Source organism: Belonocnema kinseyi, chromosome 10, assembly GCF_010883055.1.
Source record: "Belonocnema kinseyi isolate 2016_QV_RU_SX_M_011 chromosome 10, B_treatae_v1, whole genome shotgun sequence".
Taxonomy (NCBI): domain Eukaryota; kingdom Metazoa; phylum Arthropoda; class Insecta; order Hymenoptera; family Cynipidae; genus Belonocnema; species Belonocnema kinseyi.
Genome location: NC_046666.1, coordinates 91,086,602 through 91,098,540, shown reverse-complemented (window position 1 = coordinate 91,098,540; position 11,939 = coordinate 91,086,602). Strand labels below are relative to the sequence as shown.

The 11,939-nt window shown below is 29.4% G+C and overlaps 1 protein-coding gene across 6 annotated transcripts in view; it reads right to left on the bottom strand.

Annotated features, from left to right (window-relative positions):
- Nucleotides 1–11,939, bottom strand: part of LOC117181915 (restin homolog) — a 143,660-nt gene that overhangs the window by 109,892 nt on the left and 21,829 nt on the right. For 3 of the 6 annotated variants that reach the window (XM_033374937.1, XM_033374941.1, XM_033374942.1), the window contains exon 1: nt 9,487–9,591. The exons of the other annotated variants lie outside the window; for them this stretch is intronic. The gene's annotated coding sequence lies outside the window, so the exon portion shown is untranslated. Of the gene's footprint in view, nt 1–9,486; nt 9,592–11,939 lie in introns of those variants that run through there. 6 annotated transcript variants of the gene reach the window in all.

Genomic DNA, 11,939 nt, shown 5'->3' with positions numbered 1-11,939 from the left:
ATATATCTAGTCGGGAGTGGTGCTGACTGAAAACAGATGATTTGGAGCGATTCGCGTGCCATATGTTGGTCATTCTAAGGACTTATTGAACTACCCTCGTATTTGTTCTTGTAAGTGTTGAAAGAAAAACCCTAACATTATTTTTGAATAATTACTAGAAATTACAGGATACACAAAATTGAAAAATTTGGTCTTTTTTCTTTGAACTCTCATAACTTTTGTGATTTTAATACTATAAAAGCGTTTTTTGTTGTTGAAATATTCGTAATATGGTGCAGTTCTGAACAACAATTTCTTGAAATAAAAAATGTCAAAACCTTGAATTTTTCAAAAACGAAGGTTTATACTGAATTTCCGAAAAAATTACCCAATTCAAAAAATGCATAGATAGCTTACACTGTCCTCTAAATAATTCAATTTATAAATTAATTTTTGAAAAATCCAAGTTTTTGAAATTTTTGCTTAAAAAAAATATTTCTTGACAACTGTATCTTATTACAAATAATTTTAAAAAATACACCTTTACAGCAATAAAGTCATTAGAGTTATAAGAGTTAAGGGCATGTGATACTGAAAAAATGGTCGATTTTACCAGTTTTAGGTTCCCCGGCTTTTTTTCTAGAATGATAAATATTTTCTCTTAAAAAGTTGGGAAATGATAGCGAACATGCTAAAGGACGTCCCCACACACTTTTTTTGTTGTTTAATTCAAAAAAGTTTGAATTTAGCAAAATGTGATTAATTTGCATAGCGCTTAGGAAATAGTATCGACTTTTTCAGTGTTAGATTCCCCCGGCTTTTTTCCTAGGATAAGAAATATTTTGCCTTCAAAATCTGGGAATTGATAGCGAATATGCTAACGGACGTCCCCACACACTTTTTTGTGATTTTTTATCAAAAAATTTTTGATATTGCTAACAACGTGCGTGTATATTTCGAGGTTATATGTGTTACAATTCACCCGAGCGTTACTTCCAAACTACACAATATTTTTGGCAGAAAAATTTGGACTTACAAATAAACATAGTAACTAATCTCCCGGAACTAACCTTGTTTGCAGCCAATCAAAAAAGTGTATTTGATAAATAATTTCCAGACTATCGGAAAGGTAGAGATGAAAAACGACATAACCTCAAAATAATGCATATGCATACAATTTTTATTTAGCACAATAAATTTTTATGTTATTATCCCTCAAAAAAGAGTCCAGGGACGTCCGTTATGTTATTTTATAGCATCCCCGAATTCAGTTTTCAAAAATTTTCATTTTTGTGGAAAAAAAGCCGGGGAAACTGTAAGTATCACATGCCCTTAAATGAAAATGCAAAAGCTCAATTTTCAATATATTCTAAGTTTTTGAAATTTTTCAAAAATCATTTTATAGTTCTTTCTTTTAACACCTAAGAGAACAAATACTGCAAATACAGAACAAATACTACTGAGCGAGCAGCAGCGGTGGGGAAATCTGGAGAAAACGGCTGCCTGCCGCTGGGAAATATGACGGACCTTTTTTTTCTACACTTTTTTATACTACTGTGCCACGCGCCTCACCTCATTAAACTCCGAATTATTCTGAGCGACTTTAATCGCGAAATTATAATTTTTATTCAGTTTCGTGGTGGAAATAGGAATGAGGGTACATTACCACACATTTAAAGCCATTAAACAGCGCGATAGCTCCATTCAATCCCCAAATAAAAACATTTAACAAACATCCTTGCAAAACTGACATTTTTAAATATTTGAAATTTTAAGGTCTCTACTGGAATCTAAATACGTTGTAGCACACTCCAGATTTTTTTCAAATTTTTTTCCAGCATACTCTTAGCTCTGGGATCATGTGAAAGTTCACGTGCCGCAATAATGGGCCTCGCGACAGCATTTTTACTTGTATTTTGCTAATTAGCTCAAAACCAAAATTTTTTTACGCAATTTAGGAAACACCATTTTATTCAGAAAACTTAGCGGATTCGTGTTGTTCTCAATCGAACCTCCTCGCATCTTTTTCTGCGAAGTTATTGCCTTCTAAAGTGGGGGGTCTTGATTTTTTGCTGCGATATTAGTATCGGCTATTTGACGGACTTGTTCGACGGGTGAAGATTGCAGGGGCAAAGTAGTTGGTGAGCGTGATCTTCGGGTTGAGAGGCATGGGGGGATCGGGCAATTTTCGCCGGGAGCGCCGTCTACAATTAGTTCCTAGAACTATACACGTGCCGCATCTAGGCTTATAATATCTTTGGAAGCTAGTTCCGGCTCGTGCATTTTCGGCTTCACACGAGGCTGGGCTTCGCAGCATTTAACAGAGCCGATTCACCGACACGTTACGTTTGCATGCTCGTGGCCGTAATACGCAGCGCACCTATAGATGCTCTACTCGCAGCAACTCGCAGTGATGATTACGGTTCACTCCACAGGCATGACTCCGCGCACCGTTTTTTGCTAGGTGGGTGTAAACCTGGAAATAGCACTTTGTCCAAACAACGTAAGACCTATGCGATAATTAAGGGCTCATTTAATACCCAAAAGCTAAATTTTGGGCATTCCATTTTTTTTAATGCATGGTACAGCCAGCTTACGTAAAGCTAGCAGTACCATGGCATAAATACAGTGAACCCTATACATGGGGCTCCCTGATAGACTTCTTCCGAGAATTGACGCCGCAAATAGGAGTAAAAGGAGCTGCGCGGGGTGAGCGGCGTTCGCTCAGGTGTGAATAAACAATAGCGTTTTCTACGAAACAGCCTTCTATCTGGGTAATTCCCCATCCAAGTCAGCCCCCTAATCGGTCCAGAATTATAGTTTCATTGTAAACGCAGAAAAAATAAATGTAATATTTACTTATCAAAAAATATAAATGGTTTCTTGTAACCGTAACAGCATAAACTGAGTGTCTAGTTACAACAACAGGCCCACGAAACTTCGATTAATAAGCGGGGGGGGGGGGGATTAGTTTTAACCGAGAGTCATAGCTAATTGTTCTTTTATGCTAAGAAGGTCATCAACCTTCAATAGCGTTGTGTTAGATGTGGTGTTCATATGGTCTCATTTTCCCATTCCCGGCTATCCTTTAGGTATGAAACCAAAAACTTATATATACACTGAAAAAAATTGTTCTTGAATCAAGAAAATATTACTTGATTCAAGTCAATCGCAGGTGCGAATGGGGACGATAGAATATGAGTGTGTTCCAAATAAATAAGTACTTGCTACCATATGCTTGGAACAAGCGTACATTTTCTTAATCTGAGAAAATGTATTCTTAGATAGAATATCGCATTTTATTATTCTAAAACTTTATTGAGTTACTCCATATAGAGATAAATTCAAATGCAGAACATAGTTTACTTCCAAGAAATCATTGCTGATACACTTCAAGAATATATTTTTTTAATATAAGAATATGTAGTATCGGAGCAACAGACTAGTGCCTCAACTGAACACTATTTCTAAAAAAAAATTGTTTTCGAAATTATTGTTACATAATCTTTATTTTTTAAATTATTAAAGGACGTAATTCGCGCACACTGTTACTTATACATATAATAATCGTGCTTTCCGTGACAAAATCTTGGGTAAGAATTTCGAGGCAGCGTCGTACCAAGTCATATGGTGAGTCTGAACCAACTTCAAACTGAAAGTTGTTGAACTCAACTTTAATATACCATTTTTTATTTAGAAAAATTTTAGAAATGAATTTTCCTTATTTCAAAAAAGGCTCGATGCTTTTTTTTCCTAATATATTTAAAAATGTTATAAAATATCTAAAAGTAATGGTCAATAAACAAAAATTCTCCATAAAATGCGCAGTTTTCAATTTATCCAACTCTTTTATTGTATATAATACTCTTTTACTCATTTTTTAATGCAAAATAACTTTTGTTAAACAACAATTTAAAATATTTGAAAAAGCGAAGTAAGCTTCACTTATTTAACGAGGCACTTAATACGTTCTGTTTTTAAATATTTACTTATTTTACAAAGGGCTCAATACTTTTTTCTTTAAAAGTTTAATCCGCTTCAAAACTAGCTAAAGCATATAAAAAATAAAGAACTTTAAGTTAAAAAATGATTTAATAACCTCAGTGACAAATATTTTCTGATTTTTAAAAACCTTTGTAAAACGCACAGTTTTCGATTTATTTAATTCTTTTATAATACTTTTTAAGTCAGTTTTTTATTTGAAATAATAATTCCTAAAAAATAATGTAAAATATGTAGATAAAATTGATCGCTAGTTTAAATATTACCTATTTAAAAACATGCTCGATATTTTATTTTTATTTTAAATATAAAATACTTCGAAATAAAAAGAAACAAGAATTCTGTGAAGAAACCTTTAGTGCAAGAACTTGCAGGTTAAAAACGATCTCACGGTGGTCGGCTGAAAAATATTTGTTTGCTTCCTTCTTGCATTCTCAATTATTTTATTTAAAAGATTTGTAACTGTAAATTTTTTAATTGTTCCTTTATAAAATGAAATGCATTCGTAATAAACTTTTTAAAAATGCTATTGAATTCTTTTTAATTAAATATTTTGCTTGAAAAACGCATACAATTTTTTTAAATTGTAGTGATTTTAAATTGGGTGATTGCCAAAATGTTAACCATTTGTAGTCCAAGACGTTTTCAATGATTAATGAATTCTTCGACAGAAAAACTTAATTTCATTAAGTTTTTATAAATATACATACTAAGAATATCCTCATTAAATTTTCTATAATTAATGACATGTTGAAACGAAATTTTCTATGAGCATGGAATTCATTGACTAAAAAACATAATTTTGTTAATTTTATTTTAAAAACCCTAAACTTCTACTTGAATATTCAAGTAGCAACATAATATGCACGCTACAGTACGCGGAAAGCATTGCATTGTCAATTATTAACATAAAAATATAAAACAAGATATCAACTATTTCAGATAGCAAGTAAGAATATAAAATTAAAAATTATTTTAAAAATTCCTGCCTAATAGAGGAATTTGTTTTTCATTAAGGAAAAATTAATTCTTTGAATTCGGCCATTTTTTCTAAAGTTAAAAAATCTGTTGCCTGAAACTCATTTAGTTTAAATTAGATCAATACATGATCATTTAAAATTTTCAAAACTATTTTTTTACTTATAACTTTCGTGAATTTGGCCATATCTGTGATTTTAAAACTGCTATTATGGAACACGCAATTTTTGTGAAAACAAAATAAAAGTATGTCTTTTAACTCTAATTTAAATGAAATAAGGTTCGCACAACAAAATTTTTAACTTTTTAGAAATCAATTTTTATCTAGCCGAATCCAAACAAGTAATATTTCCTTATTGAATAAAGAATTCCTGTATTTAGCAGGAATATTTATTGTTATTTCTAAGTTCGGATAATTTTTTGTTACCTTGAACACTACACAAAAATAATTTCAGGGTGGCCGTTTTAAGCGAGGAAAAAATTCCCAGTCATTTTCCAATTCACAAACATTTTCACGGTTAAAAAAATTCGAAATGGTTTAATTTTGAGTAGATTAATACATACAAATAATAAGCGAAAAAAATGATAGACGTAGCAAATTTATAACCTTTTAATGATTTTAGGAATGAAATGACTTTTGAGTCTTGCATAATTATTTCAAAATTAAAAACAATTTTTTCAAATCTATTTAAAAATTTTAATTTCTTGATACCAAAAACTTACCGACGCAAGAAACTTATAATTTTTTTATAGTTTTATGAGTGATTTGATTTGTGTGTCAGCCAAAAGTTAGTAGTCTACCAAAGTTGCAAATTCCTATCTACATTTGCATAAATAAAATTGATTATGTGCACCAATGTTTTTAACTTTATAAATATTATTGAATTTCAAAATCATTGTTAGCGGCGAAGAGAACCAACTTAATAACATGTCAACTTGTCGATTATTATATTGAATAAGATACTTATGCAGGTAAGAAGTAAATTAATTTAGACCAATATATTAACTTTCATAGCATGTGTGTGATGTCCATTGTATCAAGTCTACAGTTCTTATGTTTAAAATTAACAATTATTTGAAGGAAAGTATTCAAGCATTGTTCTAAGAGAAATTATTTCTTCGCTGAATACATTCATTTTCTCGTCTCAAGAACATGAACATTGTTTCAATTAAAATAGTAGTGAAAATAAGTATATGAATTTACTTGGATCAAGAAACATTTTGTTAGAGTTTTAGTTGCTTACAATAAAAATATTATATTCTTAATTCAATATTTTATTAAACTTGACGCAAATAAGTATAATGAAACAAATTAACTCAATAGTTTTTTTTAGAGTAAATATATTCTTGATTCAACTAGTTGCCCTGCACGGTAAAAAAAATTGAGCTGTGACAGGGATATTATTCCCCATTATAGCTAAACATTTAGCTGAAAACGAACGAAGGAATTAAGAAAGATCCCTGGATCAGCAAAAATGAATATCCTTGACCATTTTCCATATACCAGGGATATCGTATAGCCAAACTCCTAATAACTATAGCTATAATTGGGAAATTAAGAATAGGTGCCTGAAGGAATTATCGGAAGAGCGCCGGTGCATTGTGGGAGTAGCGAAATAAAATGGCGGCAGTCTAAGCGGGAGCAGTGACAGTTCAGATTTACTTTGGACAATTAAACACTTTTTACCGCTTAAAATATGCGCGACTGTTAATATTAAATAGAGTTTATGATGCGGTAATAATAATTTACAATTGTTTCGATTGTAGGCGATAACTATATTAAAATATCAAGAAACGCGATAAAAATAACAAACTTGACCTCGAAATGCATTATACGGATTTCAGGGAAATTCATTTTCGCGATATCAGACCAAAGATTGGTTACTGTAAGTTAAAATATTTCTATAACAACTAAATTTTTTTCTAATCTAAAGATAATAAAATTATAAATAATCTGTCGAAAATAATAAACTCTCCAACTTAGCAATTTTGTCCAAATTACTGATTTACGGATACAGTTTACATAACTAAACGTTTTACCTAATCTAAGCGGACACCTTGTTTGAGTTTAATATATTCTCGAATCACTTGTTCGCCTCAAGAATTTTTTTACCGTGTGATTCTATTATTTTCTTGATTCAAGAAAATCGGTCCCTCGTAAAAAGAAAATACTTACTTCTTTCAAGTAAAATCAACCAAGTAAATTAGCCTACTTGATTTAATGCAAATTTTTTTTTCGGTGTGTATATAATTGTTTCCTCTGAGATCCTTAGTTTATCAATTTTTGACCTTCTTAATATAAATTAATACAACATTATAAAAATATTCCCTTAAATGACATTTTTTATAAATAATAAATAAAACATGTAAAACCAGTTAATTAATTAATTTTTTCATTTACTTTCGACAACAGATATTATGTAATTGATTTTGACAAAGTAAACGCATAAATTATGCACACAATTGATAGATTGAAGCGTATTATTTAAGCAATGGTTGAATAATTTATTTTTTTGTAACAAAACAGGAGAAAAAAGTGTACTTTTAATGAACTACAAATGCAAATATGTCACCAAAATACTCAATTGAGGTCGCAGTACATTTGCCAGTACATACAGAGCCTTCCAAACGGAAAGGGGCACAGTTTCATGGTCATAACTTGTGACCATTAAAACATTTTTTTTTATTTTACGCAAAATTTAGTCATCTATAATTGATTCTCTTAAAGTTTTTCTCTAGGATATGTACGAAACAAGCAGTTTTGAAAAAACTTATTTTGCTACAAATAGCTTCAAATAACAAATTTTTTATTAAGAGTCATAACTCTTAATCTATGAAGAGTAGATTAAATTTTTTTAGATCTACGCATAACTTCCTGCTCTACAACTTTTTCTCTTGCACCACATACGTAGCTTCACCGAGAAGCGAAGTTTTTTTAAATTTTAATATATTCAGAACATTATATAACGTAGTTATTTACATATAAACTTCGTTCATATATAATCTTACTCAAATTTTTATTTTTAAAACTACTATATACTGCAAACTTATATTAAAATTAATGAACCAAACAATCATGTCTATATATGTTACATGTTTAAAGAACTTTACTCACGAAATTTATACAAAATTTTATTTTATTTATTATAAATAATATTCGTGTGTAATTTTTTCACAGAGAATTGAATTTTCAGGGGAAAAAAATAATTTGTAGCAAAATAGCTGAATTTTCAACCGAAGAATTTAATTTTCAACTAAAATACGAATACTGCCCAAAAAAATTATTTCTTAAAAAAGTGGTTCAACCAAAATTTTCAACAAAAAAAGTTGTATCCTCAAACAGAGAAAAGATTAACTTTCAAGCAAACAGTAGCATTTTTATCCAAGAAAGATGAAATTTCTACTAAAACGGGTACATTTTTAAATCACAAGATACAAATTTAAAAAAAAAATTGAATTTTAGACCGAAAATACTTTATTTTGACATTTTAACATCAAAATATAAGATTACAACCAGAAGTAAATCTTCCACGAAAATTACGTAAACTTCAATTTTTAACCCAAAAATACGATGTTTCAACCAAAAAGTTGAAATTTTAATAAAAAAGGATAACTTTTTTTTTAATTTTTATAAAAACAGTTGCATTTTTATCCAAGAAAGGTGCCATGTCTACTAAAATAAATGGATTCTTAAATCAAAGACAAATAATAATAAAATAGTTGAATTTTCATCCAAAAAAGTTTTCAGTTTCACTTTTTGGCATAAAAATATATGAGTTTTAAATGCGAAAAAAATTTTCTATCAGAACAGTTGCATTTTCTACCCAAAAATATGAATTTTCAATAAAACTGCTAAATTTTGAACAGAGAAGACAAAAGACTTGAATACAAAATTCTTGAATTTTAAACCAAACCGTTGCATTTTTATCGAAGAAAGATGCAATTTATAGTAAAATGGATTAATTTTTTTAACAGAAAGAGAAATTTTCGAAAAATAGTTGAATTTTTAACCAAAAAAAATTTTGTTTTACTTTTTAGCATTGTAATATGAGATTTAAAAAATAAGTTAATTTTCTATGAAACCAGTTAAATTTTTAACACAAAAATTTAATTTTCAAACAGAAAGGATGACTTCAAAAAAATTGATGAATTTTTAAACAAGTAATAAAATTTAGCAGTAAAATGGTAATACTGTGGAGAAAGCCACTGCAAAAGAATAAATATAAATACAAAGCCAACAAATCAATAACAAGAATAATATACCGTGCGGTTACCGCAAAACTTTATTTTTAATTTTCTCTAATTTCCAACTGACTAATTTTTCATTTTCCTTGACCATATTAACATTCAAAGAGCAAAGTCGTAAACTTGTAACATTTTAAACCTAGAATCTTTTATAAAAGAAATAAACTAATTTCAAATTAAAATTGAAAAAATTCCAAATTTATTTTACTCGACAGTTTCCCTAACCAATAAAATTCCCTGACTTTAAAAAAATTGTTATTAGCCAGGTTCGTTTTTACTCACCGGGTTTCGTCAGCGTGATGTTTCGACAAATTTGGTAAAAGAATAAAATGCCCCCCTTTTGTAAAAAATTAAAACAAAATCTTTCCAACACGTCAATTACCACAAATACTGAACCTTCATGCTTTGTCTGCTAACCGCACGCGCTCGAGAAGCGAGGAGTGCGCATGCAACTGCGCATTTCTTTGCGTCACGATAACTTATATTTCTGTTACCATTTAATAATTAAAACAATGGATGAGATGTTAAAAATGATATACTTCAGACCATAGGATTAAGGTATTGAAAGAATCATTTATTCAAATTATTCGACGTTTCGAAAACTATACGTTTTCCTTATCAGGATAGAGTCTTGTATATAAAAGTTCCTTATATCATTTCGAGTATTTATTATGTAACCTTACTTCTCCTTTTCTCAATTGTTCTTTATGTTATCTTCATTTCAGGTTAATTAAATAAATTATATTGTTTATTTTAAAAAAACACACACACATTACATTATAACACAGATATAAAAAAGGCAGTACTTTAAAGATTACATTTTGGTGAGATGGAAACAAAAATACGTTTTGCTCCATTTTTCAAACGAGAAAAAGAGAGAGGAAAAAGAGAGGAAAAAAGAGGAATACTGCCCGCTCAAACTGCTCGTTTCGCTCACAAGTTTGAGCGCGCCTAGTGTGCGCGACGGTTCAATCTCGCGCTTTGCGCTCGGATATTTATTATTTGCATTTGGAATGCTTGAAAAAAACTTTATCAAAAATATCTCTTTTAGATGGCAGTATGAGTCATACCATTTAGGAATGTTAGGAAAATATGCGTGATTTTCAAAAACCCCTTCGGAAGTTAAATAAAAATTTAGTAAATTTACTATAAAAGTTACGGAATTTTATTTTCAACAACTTACTTTCCTAAATTTCAGTTACTTTAGTATCTTAAATGTGTCGGAATTTTCCGAACATTTCTAACAGTGTGGATTAATTCCAAAAAATTTTGATTTTGATAAATTTGATTAATTTGCATGGCGCTTAGAAATTAGTATCGATTTTATCAGTGTTAGATTCCCCCGGCTTTTTTCCTAGAATAATATTTTGTCTTCAAAATCTGGGGAATGATAGCATACGTGCTAACGGACGTCCCTGCACACCTTTTGTGTGCATTAATTCCAAAAAATTTGATTTTGCTTAAAACGTGTGTGTATATTTCGAGGTTCTGTGTGTTACAATTCTCCCGAGCGTTACTTCTAAACAGTCCCCTGCCTCGACCGTGTATGTGTATGCAAGAATAGTTTTCTTAAGATCCGAAGGGGAAATGTCGGTCAAACCAAGCCAACAGATGGCACCACAAAAAGTAGGTCTGTCTTTTTCATTGAATTGCATTAAGAAAAAGCAAAAATAATTTAAAACTTGATGCTGTTTGCAAATAAAAAAGAATATATGAAAAAATAAGAGTAACTATTACTAATTATTTCAAAAAAGAAAGACTCATGAAAATATGTAGTTTAATATGAATAAAATTTAATTTTGAGATACATTTTGAAAGCAGTTTTGAACTTTATTTATTGTTGAAATTATTAATGCACCTAATGAAAAAATTAATAATATTTAAGACCTCGATGACAAAAATATTTAAAACATATAAATGATCAGTAGAATCAATGAAAAATATATTACTTATATCCAATATAAATATAATAATAATTAGAATATGTAAGACTACAACGTAAGTTGCAAAGTAAAGAATCTTTGTTCATTTAAAATCTTAAAAATTTCAAGTTTTTAAGGAAATATTTTTAAAAAGTAGTGGTAATTGTAATTAAAATGTTTGAGGGAATCATTTGGAAAAAAGTCAATGACACGAATTATTTAAAAATGTAAATTTTATGGAGATTTTAAATTAAATAGTTAATTATATTATTGCAAACCTCAATTCTAAAATAAACAGACTATAAGCTATTAAAATCTATAAACAAACGTAGTGTATTCATGACACATAGTTGGAGGAAATGCACTTTTTTCATGCAAAAATGTCCAGAGCCTTCAATTTTCTTGCGATTTTGAATTTTTCTGTTTTAAATTAAAGATCATTAAATTCTATAGATCTTGACTCTCAAAAATTTGGTCTCCTCTATTTTTTTATTAATCATTTTTCCAGTCAAAGTATGAACAAAGTCTTATTATCGGTGAAATTTTTTTTTTTGCTAAAAGTGCTTCCCATTAATGTAGGAAGCAAAATTTATATGCGAAAGGACCAAAATTTTAAATTACTTTAATGTATTTATAAAAATTTAAATTGTTATATTTTATCAAATATTATTAAATATTTATTGTTTCAGGGAATACCTGAAAACTTCCTGGCGCTGGAAGGAAATAATAATTTGAAAAATGTCAAATTATAATACTTTGCCACAAGAATTGTTTATAACAATAGTTATTATAAACTTTGAAATTATTAATGTA